Source organism: Pan troglodytes, chromosome 4, assembly GCF_028858775.2.
Source record: "Pan troglodytes isolate AG18354 chromosome 4, NHGRI_mPanTro3-v2.0_pri, whole genome shotgun sequence".
Classification (NCBI taxonomy): Eukaryota; Metazoa; Chordata; class Mammalia; order Primates; family Hominidae; genus Pan; species Pan troglodytes.
The window spans coordinates 78,105,022-78,131,803 of NC_072402.2; the positions used below are offsets into that span (position 1 = coordinate 78,105,022).

At 42.9% G+C, this 26,782-nt stretch overlaps 1 protein-coding gene across 12 annotated transcripts in view; it reads right to left on the reverse strand.

The window, feature by feature from the left end:
• RAI14 (retinoic acid induced 14) overlaps positions 1–26,782 on the reverse strand; it is a 176,741-nt gene that overhangs the window by 147,725 nt on the left and 2,234 nt on the right. For 2 of the 12 annotated variants that reach the window (XM_063811332.1, XM_063811328.1), the window contains exon 1: positions 104–1,036. The exons of 5 other annotated variants lie outside the window; for them this stretch is intronic. The gene's annotated coding sequence lies outside the window, so the exon portion shown is untranslated. Of the gene's footprint in view, positions 1–103; positions 1,037–19,930; positions 19,952–26,782 lie in introns of those variants that run through there. 5 more of the 12 variants (XM_063811337.1, XM_063811335.1, XM_054684413.2 and 2 more) reach the window with 4 other exon arrangements.

Below are 26,782 nucleotides of genomic sequence, written 5' to 3' on the forward strand. Positions count from 1 at the left end.
GGAATAGCAGGCATACATTTACCACAGTTAACCACTGTTTTCAGAAGCCTTGCCAGGTCCTCTCACATTCCCCCACATCCTAATTATTCTAAACAAAACTGACCTGAGAGGATGGGTGGGGAGTGCAAGCCACTGAATGCCTTCTTCATGAGCTTGTTGCTACCTCCAGGAGTCACCCAGTGACTCTCTGGCTTCCAATGTGTCTACTTTCATTCTTGCTGCTGCCATTGATTAGGGCCCTTGGATAAATGGTGTGAAAATCCAGTCATCATGAAGCACTTTGATGGCATGAATCTGGAGGCCTCATTGTGACTGCAGCCTCTCCATGGCCCCTTTCAATCTTCCCAGCCTCAGCGGCAGTGACAGATGCATGTTGCCTTGGAAACGACACACACCATAATTATACATTGTTAACTGCCAAGCATTTAATCACAGAAAAGGCTGGGCTGGTACCTGAATAGCAAGTGCAAATTCCAGGGCAGTGTTTCTCAAAGTCAGCCCCAAGTTAATCCACATCAGAAGGACCTGGGGACTAAATGCAATCTTTTAGCCCCTGTCCTATTAAAACTGAATCTCAAGGGGTAGAGCCCAGGAACTTCCTTGGTTGAATCTTCTGCACACTGAAGTTAGAGAACCTAGAACTGATGTAGGCAGAACAGGAACACACTTGTCAGAGTTGGGCTGGTTCATAAACCAAAGTTGGGTTGTTTTTTTCACGTCAAAACAGAATCACCTTTTGAGGAATCAAAGTAGAAATAACGATAAACAGATATTCCCAAACTGTCGCTGGCTGGGCCAGGGTTTCTACACCAACTGTTGGTAGAAAGTGGAAATTGCCAGCCGGGCACGGTGGCTCACGCCTGTAATCCCAGCACTTTGGGAGGCCGAGGCCGGCGGAACACAAGGTCAGGAAATCGAGATCATCCTGGCTAACACGGTGAAACCCCGTCTCTGCTAAAAATACAAAAAATTAGCCGGGCGTGGTGGCAGGCGCCTGTAGTCCCAGCTACTCGGGAGGCTAAGGCAGGAGAATGGCGTGAACCCGGGAGGCGGAGCTTGCAGTGAGCTGAGATCGCGCCACTGCACTCCACCCTGGGCGACAGAGTGAGACTCCATCTCAAAAAAAAAAAAAAGGTGGGAATCGCCCTTCAAATTTAATTCCTTCTCCCTTCTTGTGGAAGTACTAATAACTAAGGAAACAGGACAAATCAGTCCAGCAGGAAAGGAGAAAAGAGAGGCCACATATTGGATAACCCAAAACTGTGCAGATCCCCACAGCAGAGCCACTCAAAGCATTCCTTCGTTCACATATTCAGAGAGCACAAAGTCTTAGGCAACAGTGGGTAAGATTTTTGTTTGAGGTCATGGGGGTTTCGTGGGTGTTGTGTTAGTTTTTCTGTGTATTTGTCTTTGACTTTTTTTTAAGCATGCAGTGAAAAGTATACAAACTCTTATTTGAAGAGGATTAGATAAATAAAGTAATAATTCCAAAAGTTCCCAAGGGAAGGGATTAACCGCCAAACTGAGTGTCTTCCTGGAGTCCGTGGCTTTGGGTGTGTGAGAACTGGGTGGCCCATGGGCATAATTCCACAATGATAAAGATAAGTGTCAAAGGAAAAGAAGTTCTGGAAATCCACACAGTGGTAACTCTAGAAGCATGAACCGTAGCTGGGGTAAAGTTATTAATAGATCACTGCTTTCCTGGTATTCATGAAAGGATCTAACACCTGGAAGCCATGGCTGGCGGAAAGTAATGTGGCCCCTGGAATAATGCCAGGTGCCAGCTGTCTCAGCATCTCCTCTTCCTCAAGATGAATCATGAGTAAACAGACTCGCCTTCCTTGGGCCAACTGGGATCTTACAGTCTCATTTTCAATCCCAAACTTCTAAAGCCCAGGCTGAGCTACAGCCTATGTTGAGTAAAGTGACATCTATCAGGTTAGCAAGGCCACACTAAAGGCAGTCCTTGGAAAAGCCATTAAATCAGGATGCTTACTTCAAAAGAAATACAGCAAAGCCGAATTAGCTGCACAGCAGCCTAATTCGAGTATGTACCAAAAAGGATCATACATCTATGGAAAAAGTTCTCTGAACTAAGTTCTCCCATTTCAAACAGAATAAAGCACACCTACCCACTGAGCAGAAATATTAGTCAGTTTATTACCCATTTAATTCAAAATAAGTCCCTGAAATATGGCATCCATCACTGGCCACCAATCATCACTGGCCACCACTCATCACAGAATGGATGTTACGTTGATAAATGAGGATGGAGCAAAGCAGAGATGTACATGCTTGTTTCCATCTCATTTGAAAGACTGGATGTAACATTGTTTATTTATTAGTTCATTTTCCCTTTAAAAACATAATTTAACTCCCAATCCTAGCCTGAATTTTAAAACCTTGATATTAGCCTATACAGCTTTATCACAAACAAAAAAGTTAAACTTCTTTGAGTATTTAAAAAAAAAAACCCTTACAATGGATATGGGGTTTTCTTTCGGGTGTAATGAAAATGTTCTAAGATTTACTGCTATAATGGCTGCACAACCTGTGAACATACTAAAAACCATTCACTTGTACACTTTCAGGAGGTGAAGTGAATGGTATATGAATGATATCTCAACAAAGCTGGTTTTTTTTTAAAAGCTTAATAATCTCTATTACATTCTCCACTCTTTAGGATTAAGAAAATTCCAGGTTAGCTAGGTACGGTGGCTCATGCCCATAATCCCAGCACTTTGGGAGGCCGAGGCGGGTGGATCATTTGAGGTCGGAAGTTCAAGACCAGCCTGAACAACATGGTGAAACCCTGTCTCTACTAAAAACACAAAATTAGCCGGGCGTGGTGGCACATGCCTGTAATCCCAGATACTGCCGAGGCTGAGGCAGGAGAATCGCTTGGGCCCAGGAGGCGGAGGTTGTGGTGACCCGAGATTGTGCCACTGCACTCCAGCCTGGGCAACAAGAGCGAAACTCCATCTCAAAAAAAAAAAAAGAAAGAAAATTCCAGGTTAGAAACCTCTAGAGTGATGAAAAAAGAAATGCAGCTGGGCGGGCACAGCAGCTCACATCTGTAATCCCAACATTTTGGGAGGCTGAGGTGGAAAGACTGCTTGAGACCAAGCATTCAAGACCGGCCTGGGCACCAGAGCGAGACCCTGTCTCTACAAAAAAAAATTTTTTTAATTAGCCAGGGGTGGTGGCACATGCCCGTAGTCCTAGCTACTCAGGAGGTTGAGGTGGAAGGGTCACTTGAGCCTGGGAGTTCAAGGCTACAGTGAGCCATGATCATGCTACTGCACTTCAGCCTGGATGAAAGAGTGAGACTCTATCTCGAAAAAAATAATAATAATATTCCATCACGGAATATAGGAATACATCTACAGAATTCTCAGCCAAACCAGAACACTAACTAACACGTGCCCCTAAATAGACTTCAGGACATTTTCTTCCAAGTTAAAAAGGACATCAGACTTAAAATCCATACCACAGACCAAGTTCTGAACAAGCATAAGAAACTAAAATACACTCCTTCTCTCCTTGTCAGCATCTACCTCTTCTCACTCAAGTGCTTGAGTATTTCTTCAGACAATAATCTCTCTGCAACAAAAATGGAATTTTAACCAAAGCTATATAAACATTCAATTCTCTCAATCCAGCAAAACAAATACATTCTGTCAAAGGTCTCTCCAGACCAACCTTCCCAGTGAAGGTACCTTAACAACACAGCACCTCACGCCATCCAAACTCCTCCCAGTGGGTGGAAGCTGCTTCAATCTCTGCCTCTCAGACAGGGCTATGCTGTGAGTTATGTTGCTGCTTCTGGAAGAACATAAAAATGGGAAGCAGGGCCCAACGGGTACTGTTCCCTCTTGCCCAATTTACTTTACAGCAGATTTGTACTGTTCTAGAAAGACAGAATTTTAAATACATACAAACACTCAGCTTATATGAGTAGGCCCAGAGGACTCCAAACTGACTGAGGATATGAATAAAGAATAATTACAAAATCATCTTATAAGTAGGTGTTAAATACTGTAGAAATTCAAAGAGTGAGAATCTTGAAGTGCTAGAAAAAAATCAGAGAAGTCTTCCTAAATGGGAGCAGGGTTCTAACTGAACTTAAAGGAAACACGGGATTTGGACAGGTGAAGGAGGAAAGGGCATTTTGTCCATCTCTCTCACAAGATAGGGGACTCCTTTCTTAGACTTTCCAGGTAAGGGTCTGACACCTGTTCAATCTCCCCAAGTGGTCCCGTAAGCTATGGTGTGAATGTGTCCTCCAGAAGTTTATGTGCTGGAAACTTAATTGCCAATGTAACAGTATTAAGGGATGAGGACTTTAGGAATGATTGGGTCATGAGGGTTCTACCCTTCTGAATGGATTCATGCTTTATTACGGGAGTGAATTAGTTCTTGCCAGAGCCCGTTATTATAAAAGTGAGCTAGGCTTGCTCTTGTGGTCTCTTTCGCATCCACATTATGCCACCAGATGTCCCTTGCTAGGGACCAGCACCATGTCCTTGGGCTTCCCAAACTCCAGAACTATGAACCCAATAAGCTTCTTTTCTCTGTAAATTACCCAGTCTCTGGTACTCTGTTATAGCAACAGAAAATGGACTAAGACAGTAGGGGTGGTAGGAATCACTGCATAGGTCTCTGCAAAGAAAGATCCTCCCCCAGTCTGACTCCTTTGGACCCTGGGTGTGAGTGAGAGATTCAAGAACCGTGTTATCAGTTTTAAGCCGATTTGAAAATTTACATCTCAGACTACCTACTTACTTTGGAATAGAGTATTTTCATTTTGCCTGTACTTGAGCCCTGGCCATTGGCATATAATCAATAAATGTTTTACAGGTGAACACGCAGAACAAAGATATAGGATAAAGTGCTTGGATAGACTTTAGACCTCATCTCTGACCTCAGCAAGGCTCTCGTGGATCCCAAGTGTACTGAGGAGGGTGAGTTCTCTGACACGGGTTAGCATCATTGGGATATTTGTACAAACGCAACATAGTAATTGGGTTTCACCATGTACAAGAGAAAAGCACTAAGGTTTTTAAAAACCCAGCTCATTTGGCCTGTGAAATCTTACCAGGATGCCCCTCCTTTTTCCTTCCCACCTGCCCCCTTCCCTCTCATTACTGCTGTCCTTGTGCAGCATCCCCCCAGTCACGTGCTAAGCCTACCTGAAGATGCTGACCATTTTCAATAATGCAACGTTAGGGTCAGAGGAGAGCAAGGATCATCAGCTAGTACCCTGGAGGCAAATTCTTAGGACAGAGATTTTCTCAGCCTGATTCTAGAACTATGGGGCAAGCCAGGGATTCCCCCCACAAATCAACAGGCCTGCTGTGTTATTTCATGTGAGACCTTACTCCCCTTCTAGTCAGGGAGCTCCTCAAGACAGAAAACGACCATCCTAGCAGGGTCAGGGTTTCACCTCTGGCCTCAGCAAGGCTCTCTTCATAGTCAACACTTAGTGAAACTTTGCACTGCCTGAATGAATCAATGATGAATGAATGAATGAGCACTACTGTTACGCTGGAAACACAGACATACCACAGTCATTTTAGCCCATGGTGCAAATTTTCAAAGGATTCAGCTGAAAACTGGTAACAGGGCTCTTACTTACATCCAGGTCTAAAAGGGTCAGAATGTGTGTGGATTGTGGGAGGGTCTTCCTTTAGAGAGAGCTATGCAATGATTCCTACCACACCTACTCAACCTCATGAGAGGCTTACAGGGCTGAAGAGGTTGGACGGGTGTCTGATCCACACCTGAAAAATCTAAAATGGAGAGAAACTGGCCTATGCTTCAAGGATGGAAATGAAGGAGAGCTTGCTGTTGTGTTGTTATCAGCCTGAATGCTGGAGTTTATTTGTGCATTAATATGTGTTTCCTATGGAGCATGTGTAGGCAACTCACAATAGAGGGAAATAAGTGGTGTTAGATTCTGTGTAATAGGGTAGATTGGAAGGACAAAGAGGGCAGAGGGAAGTGGATTCCCTGGTGGAGAAGCAACAAACTGGAGGCAATCACATGACATTCAACAAGGGAACTGCAGAAGAGGGGTCTGCAGTGATGGTCCAGGAATGGAGTGAGAAGAGGGAGATCTCCAAGGGGCCCCTCTGCTGGTGTGCCAGGGCTGCCACAGCAAAGTACCACAGACTGGGTAGTTTAAACAACACAAAATAAAGCCCAAGATCAAGGTGTCAACAGGGTTGGTTTCCTTCTGAGGCCTTTCTTCGTGGCCTGTAGATGGACGCCTTCGCCCTGTGTTTTCATATGGTCTTCTGTGTGTGTCTGCATCCTAATTGCTTCATCTTATGAGGACACCAGTCATACTGGATTAGAGTCCACCCATATGACCTTATTTTACCTTAATTACCCCTACAAAGGTCCTATCTCCAAATACAGGTACATTCTGAGAAACTGGGGGTTAGGACTTAGAAATGGGGTGGAGGGGCACAATTCAGTCCATAACATTCCCAGAAATAACCCACAATTAAGAGTAAAACAAACATCTGTCAAACTCAGAACATGGCACTATCATGCTGTAGTACCAGTCAAATAAGAATTTTCAGCTGGATGTGGTGGCAGGCACCTGTAATTCCAGCTACTCAGGAGGCTGAGGCATGAGGATTGCTTAAACCTGGGAAGTGGAGGTTGCGGTGAGCCGAGATCGTGCCACTGCACTCCAGGCAGGGTGACAGAGTGAGACTGTGTCTCAAAAAAAAAAAAAAAAAAAAAAAAAAAATTTTTTATCCCTCTAACTTCTTATCTTCCCCTGCCCTACCCCCAGTTTTACCATACAGCGATCCCTAGAGGGATTTCAAACTGTGATAGGAAGATGCAGGAGGCAGGGTAGCAGGGCGAAGTAGGGACAAAGAGAAAAGGGACAGCTATTTAACTTTAAATAAAATTGCAACTTTTTATTGTTATTAGATTGGTGCAAAAGTAATTGCAGCTTTTGCCATTAAAATAACAAAAACCACGATTACTTTTGCACCAACATTGAGGACTCTAAATTCTGAATTAAGAGTATTTAGCAGTTGAAACTGACTGCAGAACTTTTTTTAAAAATCTAAGAATAATCAGAAAAGTCAGAGGCTGGGTGCAGTGGCTCATGCCTATAATCCCAGCACTTTGGGAGGCCAAGGTGGGAAGATCACTTGAGCCTGAGACCAGCCTGGGCAACATAGTGAGATCCCCATCTCTACAAAAATAAAAGTAAATTAGCTGGGTATGGTGGCGAGCACCTGTAGGCCCAGGTACTTGGGAGGCTGAGGCAAGAGGATCACTTGAGCCCAGGAGTTTGAGGCTACAGGGAGCTATGATTGTCACTACACTCCAGCCTGGGAGACAGAGTGAGACCCCATTTTAAAAAAAAAGAAACGGCCAGGTGTGGTGGCTCACGCCTGTAATCCCAGAACTTTGGAAGGGCAAGGCGGGTGCAGAAGTTCAAGACCAGCCTGGCCAACATGGCAAAACCTCGTCTCTACTAAAAATACAAAAATGAGCCGGGTGTGGTGGTGCGCACCCATAATCCCAGCTACTGGGGAGGCTGAGGCAAAGAATCACTTGAAGCCAGGAGACGAAGGTTGCTGTGAGCTGAGATTGTGCCACTGCACTCCATCCTGCGTGACAGAGTGAAACTGTGTCTCAAAAAAAAAAAAAAAAAAAATAGAAATGTCATAGATTTCATCCAGAGACAAGGAATATACTAACCTCACAATTATAACTTTCAGACAGGGGGATACAAAACAAAGCTGCTTTATGATTACTATCTTATAAATCTTATTTATTCAGCAAACCAGATACGTTATGAATGAATAAACAAGTAAACTTTCTTTTATGAATTAACAAAGGTACAGGTTTGTTAAAAGACTGCCCAGATAAAGTTAGGGGGAGAAAGACATAACAATAATGTCATCTTGGCAATGAATCCTTTCTAAAATACTTTAAAATCTCAGATTTTTTTCCAAGAAAATAAATGAGCACATTCTTTTTAAACCATAAATGTCATTTAGATACTGTATCATAATGATCACGTAGTAAAACTCTTTTGAGACCATTCATCTCCTATATTCACAACTTGCCTTTATCCAGGAGATGACATTTCTCTTGGAAACCAAATATATCATTCTCCTTTGAGAATAAAACCTGCCATCAACCAGGATTGATCTTAGTCTATGAATCAGCCAGAGCCAGCGGCACTGACTGACACAAAATTGGCTGTGGTTCTGGCAGCACTACTTTCTGGTCTGTCAAATCCACGACTCACATGCTCCAATAAGCCTACCAAAGAAAAGTCCCAAGGTTACCTCCTGCCCTAACTCCATTCAATTTAAAAAGCATGGCTTAATCAAAACAAGCTACCTCTGGAATATAAAAATCACTCTAGGACTAAGAAACTCCATGCAATTATCCCTTAAATCGAGGTTATTTTTAAGATGATCTCTAAAATGCTTGTCCTGTTCTGTGTTACTTATCTTTTGATGTTCATTACAATAACACCTTCTAAACACACCACCGTGTTCACCTCTGAAGAGAAAAACCACCTCACAGAGTGCCCAGCAACTGACCCCAAGTGACCGTGTATGGGTAAGCCCCTTCACATCTTCCTCCAAATTCCATTCCTTAAGTTTCACCTATCTTGAAACCCAAAAGAGCCCATCAAGTTTAAACATAGAGATCCAATCCTCAAACATTATTGGTGAAAATGTAAAATGGTATAGTCATTGTGAAATGCAGTGTGACAATTTCTTACAAAGTTAAATGTACATTTACCACATGACTCAGCAATGCTATTCCCACCTACGAGAGAAATGAAAACATATGTCCACACAAAGACTGAATATTTATAGAAGTAGCATTTGTCATTGTGGAAAAAGTAAAACAGAAATGTTTGTCAACTAGGTAAATAATCTGTGGCAATTCCATATAATGGAATACTACCCAGCAATAAAAAGGAATAGCACGCTGATCCACGGTGAAGCATGGATGAAGCTCAAACACATTTTGTTAAGTGAAAGTCAGATAGAAAAGACCACACATTATATGATTCCATTCCTTTTTTTTTTTCTTTTTTTTAAGAGACAGAGTCTTTCTCTGTTGCCCAGGCTGGAGTGTAGTGGCACCATCATAGCTCTCTGCAGCCTCAAACTCCTGGGCTCAAGTGATCCTCCCACCTCAGCCTCCTGAGTAGCTGGGACTACAGGTGTGCATCACCACACCCAACTAATTTTTGTATTTCTTGTAGAAACAGAGTCTCTGTGTTGCCCAGGCTGGTCTTGCACTGCTGGCCTCAAACGTTCCTCCGGCCTGTGCCTCCCAAAGTGCTGGGATTACAGGCATGAGCCACCACGCCTGGCCAGGATTCTATTTCTAAGACACGTCCAGAAAAGGTAAATTTATAAAGACAAAAAGTAGATTGGTGGTTGTCCAGGGCTGGGAACGCTAACAGGAACTAATTGCAAATGCCATAAAGGATCTTTCTGGGGTGAGGGAAATGTTCTAAAACTAGATGGTGGTGATGACAGTAAAATTCTGTTAATTTACTAAAAGTTGTTGAATTGTATACTAAAATTAGTGAATTTTACAGAAAGTAAGTTCTAACTCAGTGAAGTTGTTCTTAAAAAGATCCAATGGCCTGGGCACGGGAGGCTCACGCCTATAATCCCAGCACTTTGGGAGGCAGGGGTGGGTGGATCACAAGGTCAAGAGATGGAGACCATCCTGGCCAACATGGTGAAACCCCATCTCTACTAAAAATACAAAAATTAGCTGGGTGTGGTGGTGCATGCCTGTAGTCCCAGCTACTTGGGAAGCTGAGGCAGGAGAATCACTTGAACCCAGGAGGTGGAGGTTGCAGTGAGCTGAGATCACACCACTGGACTCAGGCCTGGTGACAAAGCGAGACTCAGTCTCAAAAAAAAAAAAAAAAAAAAAATCCAATGAAGTCTGAGCATGGTGGCTCACGCCTGTAATCCCAGCACTTTGGAAGCCCAAGGTGGGCGGATCACCTGAAGTCAGGAGTTCAAGACCAGCCTGGTCAACATGGCGAAACCCCGTCTCTACTAAAAAATACAAAAATTAGCCAGGCATGGTAGCGGATACCTGTAATCCTAGCTACTACTCGGGAGGCTGAAGCAGGAGAATCGCTTGAATCTGGGAGGCGGAGGTTGCAGTGAGGTGAGATCGCGCCACTGTACTCCAGCCTGGGCAACAGAAGGAGATTCTGCCTCAAAAAAAAAAAAAAAAAAAGATCCGATTCAAAAAGCAAAAGGGAGACCCATATACAAAGGAACTGGTTATGAAAAATATCTTTAGAGTGAGTAAGAGAACAGGTTCTATTCATGGCTATATTTAATCCCTGTTGTTAACCTAGAAAGAATGAATTGCCAGAAGTTGGCTTACTACATATTCATTGGTTCTTTGACTCAGTTTTGAAATAAGGAAACTTGGACTCTCACATTCTGGAATGTTGGAGACGTCATTTACAATGATCGCAGTGGTGTCACTTGGCTTGTGAATCTCTTTCCTTACCCAGGCATCCAGTGTCTTAATACTTTTCAGAATAAGGAATATATAAATATGTTAATGACATAGATTCTGTGAACTCTGATGCCCTAGAACGGAGTGGAAGGAAAGTCCAGAAATTATTTCTGCTGTCCCAACTATCATATTTGGACATTACTCAAACACTGTGTATTCAAAAAAAGGATTTTTTTTTTTTGTCTGCAGTCCAACAGAGAGGGGGTGCTGGCTCACATGAAGGTAGGCCTCCCATTTCCTTGAGCAGAACGCTGTGGCCTGGTACTCCAGTAGTGGATCCATAAGTGGTCTGATCAACAGGGCACAGCCTTCCCTCCTACCCTCCCCACCCACTCCAACCAGGTCATTCTGGTAATAGCTACTCCCCTAGAGGTGGAAATGTCTCCTCATCAGGGCTATTCAGAGACTCTGGGGTTTTTAGAGTTGGGGGAGGGGAGGTAGACCTTCCTCTCTGGGTGAGAATTGGGAAACCAGGAGCCTGGTAGCTGCCCAAGACCCAGTTCTAGCTGGTTTGAGAGAGGGAACAGAGGCAGGGGTGGGAATGGGGTTGAGGGGTGCTGATTCCAGGGATCCCTGAGGCCCTGCTATAGCCACACCCTTTCGGCACAGGATGTGGGGTCACATAAGGCAAGGCACGCCCCTTCTAGCCTAAGCTATTTCAAGTTGGGTCTCTGACACTTGCCCTCGGGCACCAAAGTATTTGTCAGTACTCTTAGGTTGCAAGTGACAGAGACCCAACTCAGATGCCACAGTAAAAGAGGTGCCTAGATCTTCGACAGCACAATTGCAGATTGCATTTCGGTCTGCTCAGCCCATTCCTGAAGTCAGCAGCTAAATTTACTTCACGAAGCTACAGAAGTGAAATATATAATAGGATGACCTACAATGTCCCCTTTGAATCTGCAGGTTAAGGAGGGCATGTTTATCATTCACTTGTTTGGCTATTCACTGCTTGTGGATCTGTCCTGCCCCATTGCCCTCACACAGCCTCACCTCATAAGTCCTCCATTCATTACCCTCCTCTAACATCAGTGCAGTCACTGAAGGAGACCTTGCTGGCAATTCAAGTGTGAGTCTTCTGGGCTATTTCCTTTCTGAAAGTAAGTACTGCTCTTTGGGTCTCCTATAGAAACCAGGCCAACAATGAAAACAATCACAATTAACTATAAGTGAATAGCATTAAATGATTTTTAAACCCTCAAGAAATAAAAAGCCACTGTAACAGCTGGGTCTAAGAGGAAATGGTGCTTGGGGTCTGGAAATAGCATTGGACCCTATCTTCTCTGCTCTCCTGGGACTTGACTCCACAGAACTGAGGGAGTACAAAGGAGGGAAACAAGGAAGCTTGTTTCCCTTGAGTACAGGCTAAGGAGGAATAGGAAAAACAAAACCTTCAGGATAGGCAGAAACAATGTGAGAAGGACAGACGGTGGGGAAGTTGCCCTGGGGTATGGGGTGAGAAGGGGTGCTGGGGCTCAGCTGGACCAGTAGACCTCAATGCCTAATGATGAATAGCAGTTAATCCTTGAATAGTGGTGAAGGTATGATATGAAAACACACTGTCACCCTAATTTATTCTAAACAAGACACCTGGAAGAGATACCACCTAACCAAGGCATCACTCCCCAGGGGCCATGCCAGCCTGGATTTGCCACACTACAAATAGAAAAGCCCTTCAGATATTTTTCTATCACAGAATACTGCAGGCTGTTCTATGCCTGGGCTATGGGGGCAGCTAGATCCTCCTGCCTGATAAAGACAAACTCCTGTTAACTAAATTTGAAACCCTAGACTTTCAATTTTCAACCACTTTCTGTGTGCAGGCATAAAAAGCAAACAGCACTAACATGAAGAATGGGGAATGCTTCCATTAACCAGTAAAGACTGAATATGCTCCCCCCCACACCCCACACATATCCACAAACCTACATACCTTGCATCTAATGCAAGAGTTTTACACAGTAATAGCATTAAGGCTACTCAAGAACTTACAATTTATGAGAAAAGATAAGAAGCCTCTAATTTCTTACTCATGTCATATGCACTGAATCTTAACTAGAAGCCAAGTATACAGGTGATACAGAAATATGGACCATAGGACCCCAGCCTACAAAATCATTCAGTTTTTTTTTAAATAAAAAGTCCACATGGGTTAATGCACTTGCACAAAAGTAGAGATATGGATTTGTAAACCCAAAACTCAAATGTTCATTATCCCATGTATAATTAGTTTGTGATGAAGCTATTGTAATTATCTACAGAAATGCTTAAAGCTAAGGGCAAAATCCTAGTTAACTGGGTAAGAAGGAGCTTAATCAAATATGCATTTATTGAGGACATTCTAGATGTCAGGTGGAGCGGGGTTACAGGACTTATAATATGTCTTCTTTATAAGAATAATATGTCTTTATAAGAAGACATATTATTTAGACCAGTACTGTCCAATATTATAGCCACATGTGGCATCTGTGCATTTGAAATATGACTAGTGCAAATTGAGATGCACTGTAAATGGGATTTATACAATGGATTTCAAACACTAGTAAAAAAGAATGTCAACTCCATCATTAGTAAGTTTTATATGGATTACATATTGGAAATAATATTTTGGATACACTAGATAAAATTATTAAAATTAATTTCATTTTTAAAAAACTTTTTATTGTGGCCACTAGATAATTTACTATGATTTATGTGGCCTGTATTAGTGGTTTGCTTGCATTTTTATTAGACAGTAATGATTAAGATTTTTCCCTTCAAGCACATAGCATCTTATTATTAATACTAACAAAGCAGATGTAAAATTAAGCAGAAAATGTATACGCTCCCAGCTTTAACATTCACTTACTATCATAAGATCACAAAACAAATCTAACAAATACTGGAGGTTAATAATTAAACAATGAAAGTAGTAATTTAAAAGATTCACTCTGCCACACGTAGAAGGGATAATTAACCCACAATTTTATTTCACTCAAAGGCTGATGGACTCCTAGTGTGTGCAAACTCAACTATTATCCTGCTGCCGAGAAGACGATGTCTGCTATGAAAGGGCTAGTTTACCACTCAGGGACTCTCCTGTATTCTCACCCCCTTTACCTGGTGCCAAAAGACCATCCTCAATTAGGGCTGACAAGGTGCACCCATGGGGCTACGTTTATCCTCCTTATTGTTCTTAAGAAGCTATAGCTTTTACTTGCTGTACAGCATCTAACAAAGTAAGACTGTGTTAGCTTATCCTAGCCCCAAGTTTTCTGTAGTGGAGGCTGAAAACCAAAAAAACAAAAACAAAAAATTATTACCCTGTTATATACTATTCAGAAAACATGTCTGAAAATTTTCCAAAAACATCAATAGGGAATTAACTATACCATTGCTTCATGCTAAGAGCTACCATTTTCAGTTTAACCAAGACGTTACTACTCTGTGTCTAGATTACGGTTGAAGCAACACAAGTTCTCTGGTGAGACTGAGGACCTTGTTAATGCAATCTGGAATAAGGTAAGACTGGGGACTAATAAAAGAACTACATCTTTACATCGTTCACATTACACAATGACATAATAATAGAAAGGTAAATAGGGAGAATGCTAATACAGTGAAACAGTTGCAAATTGAACAGAAGATGCAAGGCAGATGTGTTAACAATAACATATGGGGCAACCTCTCTTTATTGCTATAGATTATAATGGCAGGAATAATCATGTTGGCCAATATATCAGCAGTTCCTTAAAGGCAGGGTGATAAAGAGCATGATGACATTAGCAATGATAATAACAGCCACAATAGCTATCCTTTAAAGATTACTTTGCAAAATTTTATTTTTTAAATTATTTTATTATAAATGAATGTCATCTCATTTAATGCCCACAAGCACTTCAGAATTAAATTCTACTGTTATTATTCTCAGCTTCCAGACTAGGAAATTGCAGCAGAGAAAGTTTATTTAGCCAAAGGGGCATAGCTTATAAACAGAGGAGGCTAGATTAAACTAAGGTTCAAGTTCCAAGCCCAACACGTGACACTGGGCTGCACGTGAGACAACATCAGTAATTTTTAAAAGTCTGGCCAACTGACCAATCTTTTTAGTACTTAATAGAAAAAATTCAGTTGCCTTCAAAGACGGAACGAGTCCTCAGAATTACTGCTGGCACATAGAGGTCCCTCTAGGAAATATGAATGGACCAATTTGCAAAAGGCATTCCATTCCTTCTGGCTGTTTGTCCTCACACACCCCTGCCTCACTGGAATGGAGTAGCATCTTTATTTCTTTGTTCTCACATGTAGAGCATATGCTTAAGGAATAACTTTATTAAATTCACGGAGTCAACAAATCCTCTTCCATATAGCTTTGCTAAAGATACAAAGTCAATAACAGAGAAAATATAAAGAGAATTATAGACAAGTGAAGTGGCTATTTTTACGTTCGCCTGGGCTGACAGCAGACTGAGATGGAGGTTTCCATGTCTTGGCAACAATTTGGAAAAGCAGAACGTTTAGATACTTATGTACTTCTCTAACATTAGGACATTTCTGTTCCTTAAGAAATTATTCCATCCTGCACAACTCTCTCTACCCTATAAAAAAGAAAATACTGCAATTCTTCAGGACAATCTAAACACTGATATTATACAAATGGAATCGTGAAAAACATCACCCAGTGAGACAAGAATGGGGCAGAGGTGCACAGTGCTACTGTTCGGGAAGCCACACACAAAAGCGCCCACAGCCAGCGGCCTGCCACCCGAGCCTGTAGCACTTATCACCAGGACAGGGTGAGCTGCTCCTTGTTTCTTTTGCCACAGTGGATATAAACACCTACTTTCAATTTATTTGGTCAAAGAGGCATAGAATCAAATACCCTTTGTTGTAGGGACTATGCACTTAAAAATAATCAGGGGTTGTTTTAAAGAAGAGACAGAAAGAAAGCCTGTTGCCAAACAAGGCACAAACAGTAACAAAGCCATCAACAGATTGGCCGGGAGACAGGCTTGAGATAGGTATCACCTGGAGAAATCAGTGCATCGTGTGCCTGTCTCATTAGGCTTTTAGAGACTGTAGAAGAAAAGCAGTTGCAAAAGGAAACAAATAGCACACCCAACACTGTGAAAAGTTGTATAGCACAGAAAGAACCTAATTACTGGCTGGGTGTGGTGGCTCACGCCTGTAATCCCAGCACTTTGGGAGGCCAAGGCCGGAGGATCACGAGTTCAGGAGATCAAGACCATCCTGGCCAACATAGTGAAACCCCGTCTCTACTGAAAATACAAAAATTAGCTGGACGTGGTGGCACACGCCTGTAGTCCCAGCTACTCAGGAGGCTGAAGCAGGAGAATCGCTTAAACCTGAGAGGCGGAGGTTGCAGTGAGCCGAGATGATGCCATTGCACTCTGGCCTGGGGACAGAGCGAGACTCTATCTCAAGAAAAAAAAAAGAACCTAATTACCTAGGAATTTATCAAGATTGCTGAGTGGCTGTATACATCATGAAGTTAGCGGCAGACATGAGTTTTTCCTCAAAAAACACACTCCAAGAAAATCTTGGATGGTAAGTATACGGATATTGATGACAGTTTCCATGCCTATATTTTAAATAGTTTTTTTTCCCCAATTTAAAAAAGCTCATAAGAAATGTGAAATGTTTTTCTCAAAAGAGAAAAATGATATCAACTCCAAAGAAAATCTAAGAAATTTTTTTATTTCTTTAAACAAAGACCCAAGAAGGTTGTGAGAGCATTTGAATCAACTTGCACCCATGATAAATAGAAACTGGGTCTGAAGTGGGCCTGTGCTTGGAGACAGAAAGATGAAATACTCAGCACCTTGCCTGGTGCTATGGCCTCCTAACATGTTAAATAAAGGACACTGAACCCTTCGTGGGGCCCACCTTTTTTTTTTTTTTTTTTTTTTTTTTTTTTTTTTTTTGAGCCAAGAGTCTCGCTCTGTTGCCCAGGCTGGAGTGCAATGGCGTACTCTCGGCTCAGTGCAACCTCCGCTTCCCGGGTTCAAGCAATTCTCATGCCTCAGCCTCCCGAGAATCTGGGATCACAGGCGTGCGCCATCATGCCCAGCTAATTTTTGTATTTTTAGTGGAGATGGGGTTTCACCATGTTGGCCAGGCTCGTCTTGAACTCCTGACCTCAAGTGATCCACCTGCCTCAGCCTCCCAAAGTGCTGGGATTATACACGTGAGTCCACCCCTGTCTTGGCTGTCTTTCGTAGAGAAGAAAGAAAATGCAGCCGGTTGTCCATGAGCCTCCTGGCTCACAAGTTCCCACATCCTCTGGGTGGCTGAGAAGAGGCCACTGTGTATGCCTCTCCTGTCTCGGCAACAGAAGTAATTCCTTTCATTTTTGAAAAAGGATCAATCACCAATATGTCAGCTTTCATGGGAGGAGATGTTCAAATTACTTGAGCATTCTTGTCAGATTAAGAGCCTCAGCACAGAATCTGTGAACTCACCAACAAAGCCTGACAAACATTTGTTACACGGTTCTCACAGCCAAGGGCCTGGGTCCTGCACCTTTTCTGACCTTCATGCTGCTGCTCAATGCCATTGGCCTCCCCTGGAACTACCAATTTTTACCCTCTTCTTCGAGGTGAATTGTCCAAGTCTATACAAGTCTTCTGCACTTAAGACTTAGGAGTCTTTCCTCAAAAATCAAAAGTAGCCCAAGGAAATTCTGGATGGTAAATATATCGTTATTGGCTATAATTTCTATGCCTATGTTTTAAATAGTTTTTTTCCAATGCAAAAAATAATAATAATAATAATAAAGGCTCAGGCAGGGCGTGGTGGCTCATACCTGTAATCCCAGCACTTTTGGGAGGCCACAGCAGGCGGATTGCTTGAGCTCAGGAGTTTGAGACCAGCCCGGTAACATGACAAAACCCTGTCTCTACAAAAATACAAAAATTCACCAGGAGTGGTGGTACACACCTGTACTGCCAGCTCCAGGGAGGCTAAGGTGGGAGGACTGCTTGAGCCCAGGAGGTCAAGGCTGCGGTGAGCTAAGATTGCACCACTGCACTCCAGCCTAAGGGACAGAGCGAGATCCTGTCTCAGAAAAAAAGAGAAACGTGAACATTTTCTCAAAATAGAAAAATGATATCAATTCCAAATAACAATTATAATTAGCTACATACAGGAGTCTCAAGGTCACTGTTGACCTGTGAGAGAAACAGAAAAGTATAATGTGTAGAAGTGCAGCGCTGAGCAGCCAGTACCAGGGTCTCATCCATCTCTGCCTCTCATTAACTGTCCCTTTCCAAGGGGCCATTTCTCTAGGCCTCAGCCTCATCTGTGAAAAGAATTCCCTCCCACCACCGCCACCCCATTCCCACCACTAACAGTCGCCTTGTACTGTGGCAGATTGCGACCATATCTAACCTGGCTAAAACTCTTAAGTCCCCGAGGGCAGGGCTTGTCATTCATCCAGAGATCTTCTAATACCCAATTATCCCATCAACACATACTGGTAATGGGAAACCTGACAATGACTACGGCCAGCCCTGACCTTATTCGAGGACAGTCCAGCAGCAAAGTGCCTATGGCAGAGAAGGTGCTCAAGTCAATTACAATGACCCATCTGAAGAGCTTCTGTCAGGTCAGGCAGGCAGCCTGTTACAGGCAGGTCCGCAGCCCTTTTTGCTTGGTTTTTGACTGAAATGGCTTGAGGACGTCACCCAAGGTGAACGCTGATATTAGCAGTTCTGAGTACAGCTGACGTGGCAGTCCCTTCCCCCATGCACAATACTTCCACAGAAGCATGTTTTCCTCCAGAAGAGCAGGCTTCCAGCTGAGGGTCAGTTCCCCAACTAAAAGTGTGGCCCTGTCTTCTTCAGGTCCCCATCAAGACAGCCACATCAGGCTGGGGGGCCAAGAAGAAAAAGGCAAAGTGAAGAGCCAATTGGGGATATTTCCCCCACTGGGCTGAGCAGCCAAAGGCCTACCTGTGAGCCTAGAAGTACTGTCAGGAGGTGCCTGTGACACCTACTGTGAGACTAGGAGTACTGTCGGGGGGGCTGGGACATCTGTGAGCCTAGGAGTACTGTCATGGGGAGGGCAGGGGGTGGGGCAGGACATCTGTGAGCCTAGGAGTACTGTCACTGGGTTGGGGGGGAGTGGCAGGACATCTGTGAGCCTAGGAGTACTGTCACAGGCCGGGGGGATGGGGGCGGGACATCTGTGAGCCTAGGAGTAGTGCTGGGGGGCCAGGACATCTGTGAGCCTAGGAGTACTGTCACGGGGTTGCGGGGGAGCGGGGCATCTGTGAGCCTAGGAGTACTGTCATGGTGGGGGGAAGGCGGGACATCTGTGAGCCTAGGAGTACTGTCAGGGGGTGCCTGGGACACCTACTGTAAGCCTAGGAGTACTGTCACAGGGAGGGATGGGACATCTGTGAGCCTAGGAGTACTGTCACGGGGGTGGGGGGACATTGTGAGCCTAGGAGTACTGTCAGGGGGTGCCTGGGACACCTACTGTGAGCCTAGGAGTACTGTCAGGGGGCCAGGACATCTGTGAACCTAGGAGTACTGTCGGGGGCCGGGACATCTGTGAGCCTAGGAGTACTGTCAGGCAGGGTCCAGGACATCTGTGAGCCTAGGAGTATTGTCATGGCGGGGGCCAGGACACCTGTGAGCCTAGAAGTACTGTCATTGGCGGAAGGCGCGAGCGGGACATCTGTGAGCCTAGGAGTACTGTCGGGGGGCCGGGACATCTGTGAGCCTAGGAGTACTGTCAGGGGTTGCCTGGGACACCTACTGTGAGCCTAGGAGTATTGTCAAGTGGGGCGCGGGACATCTCCTGTGAGACTACAAGAATTGTCAGGTGGGGCCTGGGATATCTCCGTTCTCTCCTGTTAACAGCAAAACTGGGAAACTGCTGCCACCAAAAGCTGAAGACAGAACAGACCCAACTCCTTGGGGTGAGAAACTTAAGACTCATCCTTAGAATTCATCATGTCTCTGTGAAATAGTCATATTACAAAACCACCTTTTCATTGCATCTAAATTGCATTTTATTACATCCAATAGAAATAGATCCTAAAAATGGTCAATAGTATGTTGATTGGTTGACATAGCAACCGATGACTAGTTTTCAAATTGAGAGTATAAAACCCACAATTATTACTTTTCACTCATGTATGATAGGTTATCGAACTGTGGGTGGCAGGGGGGTGGGGAATAGCGGCACATGATAGAAAAATAGAGCCCTTGTACTTGTATTCTCAAACTTTGAGAGGTGGTCATTGTGGGTTCTTAACCTGGGTATTCCAAAGAGGTTTATAAATGGCCTTAGGGCAAGGAGTTCCATGAAACTCATGAGACTGATAAAAATTATGAATTTATAACATCATTGTACATACATCAGTTTCTCCAAGGAAGCATGGTCCAAAACCCCCATCAGATTTGCAAGTGTCCATCTATGCGTCACGAATATTTAAGAATCACTGCTGGATGGTTTTCTCTGGTTTGCAAATGGATTCCTCTTAGAGAAAAAAAAAAAAAAAAAAAAGAAAAAAAATGGAAAACACTTTACTCTGTGCTGCCCTCGTGCAAAGGGAGGCTTCTCTGGCCTTTTATTCTCCACCAGTTAACACTGCCTGTTTTCTGAGTGTCTATCACTTCAGCTAGCAAAAGGAACTGAACAGACTTAGTGAAAGTGAAAAGAGGTAGATGCTGCTTGTTAGTTTTAGAGTTATTATCTCTTTGAAAAGAACAGCTAAATTAAGCAAACTGATTGCAAAAACGTGGAACCAACCGAAATACCCATCAACCAATGAGTGGATAAAGAAACTGTGGTATATACTTACATACATGATGGATACTACTTAGCCATAAAAAGGAGTGAACTAATAGCATTCACAGTGACCTGGATGAGATTGGAGACTATTATTCTAAGTGAAGTAACTCAGGAATGGAAAGCCAAACATCGTACATTCCCACTCATAAGTAGGAGCTAAGCTATGAGGATGCAAAGGCATAAGAAGGACAAAATGGACTTTGGGGACTCAGGAGGAAAGGGTGGGAAGGGAGTGAGGGATAAAAGACTACAAATAGGATGTAGCGTATACTGCTCAGGTGATGGGAACACCAAAATCTCACAAATCACCACTAAAGAACTTACTCATGTAACTAAACACCCAGTTGCCCAATAACCCATGGAAATAAAAAATGTAATAAATAAATTAATTAAGCAAACTGAACTTATCTGGATCATAAGAAAACAGAATATCTTATCGATAACAATACCTAAAATGGATATGAAAAATTAAGTTGAGCTTTAAAAGATAATATAATAAATAAGTGTAAGGGAAACTGGTTCCTTGATAATAAGCTTTGGTGTTCACTAAATGTCAATTTTTTTCTTTCCTTTTTTTTTTTTTTTTTGAGACAGTGTCTCGCTGTCACCCAGGCTGGAGTACAGTGGTGTGATCTTGGCTCACTGCAATATAAATATACTTTTTTTTTTTAAAAGTAGATATGGGGTTTTGCCATGTTGCCCAGACTGGTCTTGAACTCCTGAGCTCAAGTGGTCTGCCCTCCTCAGCCTCTCAAAGGGCTTGGATTACAGGCAGCAGCCACTGTGCCTGGCCTAAATGTCAATTTAGGAAAATAAATAAATAAATAAGGAAAGAAAAAAAAAGAGTCCATGTATTTCCTTCCACTGTACAGTAAGCTTCTTGGACTACAACCACCTTTTCTCACAACTAGATTCTGTTTATTTAGAAGCAGGGATTAGCAAATCATGAAGAACTTCCCAAAGGTGTCCCCTTGCCCCGGTGTGACATATGGTCATGGAATTATACGGCAAGACTAATTTCCAGTGAATGCCATTCACTACAGAAGGGACTGGCCTAGATCGCAAGTAAGGTTAGATGAGGTGACACTGATCACAAAAACCCAGCTGGTGAATCAATCAAGACACAATGCACAAACTTCCGCAAAGAGTGGATAAGGAGGAAAAGTGTTTCTTTCACATCTTCTGAACTTCGACTTCGCACTTTGTTGCTGATTTCTGCCTTTTGATTATTGTTTAATTCTCCTCTAGACTAGGACAACTCTATATCTGATGACCGCCATGAGGGGCTTAATGACCTCTGAGGCAGGAGTAGTTGAGAGATGTTAATCTCCTACTGTGTGGCAGATACTCTACTGGACACATAGAATATAAAATTGAAGAACAAGGCATGCTTCCTTCAGTTAAACAGAAGAATGTACTGCTTTGTTTTTAAACACATGGTTAAGTCAGTAAAGTTACTTTTTATTTGTATTTATTTATTTTTTTAGACAGGGTCTCACTCTGTTGCCCATGCTGGAGTGTAGTGGTAAGATTTTGGCTCACTGCAACCCTCGATCTCATGGGTTGAGGTGATCCTCCCACCTCAGCCTCCTGAGTAGCTGGGACTACAGGAATGCACCACCATGCCCAACTAATTTTTGTATTTTTTTAGAGACAAAGTTTCGCCATGTTTCCCAAGCTGGTCTCTTAACTCCTGGGCTTAAGCGATCTTCCTGCCTCAGCTTCTCAAAGTGCTAGAATTACAGGTGTGAACCACCATGCCTGGCCAAAAGCTACTTTTTAAAATACTGATTAGATTTGCTGATATCTCTCAGTGGGCCTGATGTCAAAGACGAGGCTAATTTTTTTGTTCATTGTAGATGGCTGGAGCTAGAAAATTGACATTTGATGAACAATTTTTATCTTTTGTTGAACCACCTGTACTTTTCAGCTCATGACTAACTACAAAGGGAAGAAATATCTTTAAACTGGGCATGGTGGCTCACACCTGTAATCCCAGCACTTTGGGAGGCCAAGGCAGGCGGATCACTTGAGGTCAGGAGTTCGAGACCAGCCTGGTCAGCAATGGCCAACATGAAACCCCATCTCTACTAAAAATACAAAAATCAGCCAGGCATGGTGGCATGTACCTGCAGTCCCAGCTACTCAGGAGGCTGAGGCAGGAGAATTGATTGAACTTGAGAGGCGGAGGTTGCAGTGAGCCGAGATCACCCTATTGCACTCCCGCGTGGGCAACAGAGTGAGACTCTGTGTCTAAAAAAAAAAAAAAAAAAAAGGAATCTGTTTAAATTGTGCAACATTTTACTAATAATCATATAATTCTATGTTTATGATTTTCAGCTTAAAGTTTAACCCTATCTGGATCCATAATATACTGATTTCTTTCAATATCATTTTATTACAGAGGATACAATAAGAAATGTAAATGGTGTGCTTCAGTATTCTAGTAATGTTTTAAAGGATATCATCAGTATCGTATACCTAATATAGTTCACTGGGAAAAAAAATCTAGACTCCTTTTCCCTATCACCATATAAAATGCATCCAAGAGGCCTCTGATATATTTAGCTTTGTTTTGTCAACTCCTATACTCATCATGCAAGGTAGAGAAAATTCAGTTGGCTTCTACTGAAACAATGCATTAGTGCTATAATAGTGAATGTTTTTTGTGCCATGAATTAAGGACTGTACGATGTGGCAATTCTTAGAGTATATCTAGGGACCTTTCTACATATTAGTTGCTCCAACATCTTCAGATTAAGGTTCTCATTTTCCTTCCATCATGAAAAATACATCCCTCCTCCCCCTCCAAAAAAATCCTCATAGATAAAAGCACAAAGTCAGGGCAATGATGATGTACACTCTGCAACAATCCAACAAAATACACTGTTTGTTCTTAGAAACGCAGTGTGGACCGGGGGCAGTGGCTCATGCCTGTAATCCCAGCACTTCAAGAGGCTGAAGCAGGAGGACCTTCTGAGCCCAGGAGTTCAAGACCAGCCTGGAAAACATAAGGAGACCTTGTCTTTGTAAAAAGTAAAAGAAAAGCTAGGCAGGTGTGTTGGCACGCGCCTGTAGACACAACTATTCGAGAAGCTGAGGTGGGAGGATCACTTGAGCCCAGGAGTTCCAGAACAGAGCAAGACCCCATCTCAAGAAAAAAGAAAGAAATGCAGTGTGCTTCATGTTGCTTGGGATGGCTGCTGGCCTGTTAGTGCAGATGTCGTGTGGAATACGGTCAGCATCTACTGGTTATGCATCTTCCACATTCATCACATTGGAAACCAGGTTATCACAAAAGGAAAGATGGGTGTGCTTCCAAGCACCGTGTTACTTATGTTTTCCTCTAAATTCAGGATTAGGCAAAATGTTGGGAGAAAAAAAGTCTGAAGACATTAAGTGGCTTATAGGATAAATCACATAGATTTAAAAGGAGTGGTTTCCCTAGAAGACATAAGTTTTCTTACCCTGAAGGAATCTGTAAATATGAGATATGGTGCACATACCAGCACCATTTAGGATATCCAGTAAGTGTTAAAGGCGAAATTCCACAGAGAAAAAATAACAACAAAAAGCATATCCATTTGTTCATCAAACATCTGTTTACCTGCTAGGGGTCAACATTGTTCTAGACACCATGAATACAACAGTAAACAAGAGTGGCAAACCTCGTGCCTTTGTAGAGCTCATAATCTAGTACAGAATACTGATATAAATTATAGATTGAGTATCCCTAAACCAGGAATCTGAATCTGAAATGCTCCAAAGTCCGAAACTCTTTGAGCACCTACACGACACCAAAGGAAAGACCCACTGGAGCACTTCAAATTTTTGGATCAGGAATGTTCAACCATGTAATACAAATACTCCAAAAATTTTTTAAATATCCAAAATCTGAAACACTTCTGGTCCCAAGCATTCTGGAATAAAGAATACTCAACCTATACACGGCAAGCTAGAAGGTGGTAAGTGCCTTGGAGGTAAATAAAGCAGGGACGAGGTTGCAGGCTGGACTGGAAGGAGGTGTCTGAACATAACACCTGAAGGGATGACACAGCCATGTAGACGTCTAAGAGAAGTGCTTTCCAGGTAGTGGGAAGAGCACATGCAAAGGCTCTGAGGCAAGACGCCTGGTGATCCTTTTGCAGAATTCACGAGCATGATGATTGCATGTGTAACATACGTCTGACATGAACTTAGGGAAAAAAAAAAAAAAAAAGAATGTGCCCAGCAATTTGAAGGAATGAGGACGCCAATGTGTTTAAATGCCTTAAACTCCTTTCAGCCTGAGGGGTTACCATTAGGGGAAAAATGCGTCACTAACACAGCAACATTTTCACAGACTCTTAGAACAGGAATGTGCCTTTGTAAATGCTTACTCCTACCCCTTAATCTTACCAAAGAAATGAGGAAGAGGAGGTTGGGTGAGTAATCCAAGGTCACACGGCCAGTGAGTAGCTGAGAAAAGGTTTCTGCACAAGAATCCCAAACAGCACCATGGATTTGTCTCATGCTTCAATTTTACAATGAAGAGCCACTTTTTCTTTTTCTTTCTCTCTTTGAGTTGGAGTTTCACTCTTGTTGCCCAGACTGGAGTACAATGGCTGGTGGGATCTCGGCTCACTGCAACCTCCACCTCCCAGGTTCAAGCGATTCATCTGCCTTAGCCTCCTGAGTAGCTGGGATTACAGGCATGCGCCACCACGCCTGGGTAATTTTGTATTTTTAGTAGAGACAGGGTTTCTCCATGTTGGTCAGGCTGGTCTCGAACTCCTGACCTCAGGTGATCCACCTGCCTCGGCCTCCCAAAGTGCTGGGAGCTGAGACAGGGTCTCACTCTGTCGCCCAGGCTGCAATGCAGTGGTGTAATCTAGGCTCACTGCAGCCTTGACATCCAGGACTCAAGCAATCCTCCCACCTCAGCCTCCTGAGTAGCTAGGACCACAGGCACACCACCACACCCAGCTAATTTTTGTATTTTTTGTAGAGACGAGGTTTTACCATGTTTCCCAGGCTAGTTTTGAACTCCTGAGTTCAAGCAATCCTCCTGCCTTGGCCTCCCAAAGTGCTGGGATTACAGGCATGCAACACTACACCAGTCCCACTTTTCTTAATTAAAACAAAAAAAGAAAAAAGAAAAAAATAATCCAGCCAACTATGTAATCTTCTTAGAATTTAATCAGTTTCACTTTTTTAGTCAACAGATAGCCAAGACCATACAAGCACCCTAAATATTTGTTGAAGAATGAATAATAAATGCAATATTACCTAAACTTCATTACCCAGCAACTAACTAAATAAGTGTGTAACAGAAAAATGTGTGCACAAGAAAACTTCTCAGGATGTTTATTGTACAAACTGTTATAGTAAAAAGAAATGAAAATAAAAATGAAAATGGAAATAGAGTGTCACTGAGCAGAAAAAGTGTAACAGTAAAAAACTAGTCCAGGCACAGTGGCTCATGCACTGTGGAAGGCTGAGGTAGAAGGCTCACTTGAGGCTGAGAGTTCAAGGCCAGCCTGAGCAACATAGTAAGACCCTGTCTCTACAAAAATGAAAAAAATTAGCCAGGCATGGTGGCATGTGCCTGTGGTCCCAGCCACTTTGGAGGATGAGGCAGGAGGACTGCTTGAGCCCAGGAGATTGAGGCTTTAGTGAGCAGTGATCACGATACTGCACTCCAGCCTGGGTGACAGAGCGAGACCCCAGCTCAAACAAAAAACAGTGAAAAACCAGAAACCCTAACTTACTCTTGGCAAGGGAGTAAATATACTATACTTTTTTCATACACTGGGATTCTCTGTAACAGCTAAAGTGAATAAAGATCTATTAACACATGTATCTCAAAAACATAGTAAGTTAAAAATGCAAGCTATACATAGGTAGAATTATGCCATTTATGTAAAATGTTAAACACAAACTCACATGTATTTTTTTGTGGATACAGTGTAGTTCCAAACATGCTTGGGAACTGTGTGCGCTAACTTCACATTAGAGGTTACCTGAGGATGGAGGCAAAGGAGTAGGAATAGATCAAATATTTAAGTTATAGTTTATTTTTCTGGGGGGGGAGAGGTATGGATCAAATATGAAAATATTAGCAACTATTAAACCTAGGAAGTAGAAGACAAAATGGCTTACTATACTCTGTTTTTATGTATGTTAGAAATATTTCATACTTTTTTATTTATTTATTTATTTGAGACAGAGTCTTGCTCTGTCGCCAGGTTGGAGTGCAGTGGCGCAATCCCAGCTCACTGCAACCTCCACCTCCCGGGTTCAAGCGATTCTCCTGCCTCAGCCTCTCAAGTAGCTGGGATTACAGGTGCGTGCCACCACACCCAGCTAATTTTTATTTTTTGTATTTTTAGTAGAGACGGGGTTTCACTGTGTTGGCCAGGATGGTCTCGATCTC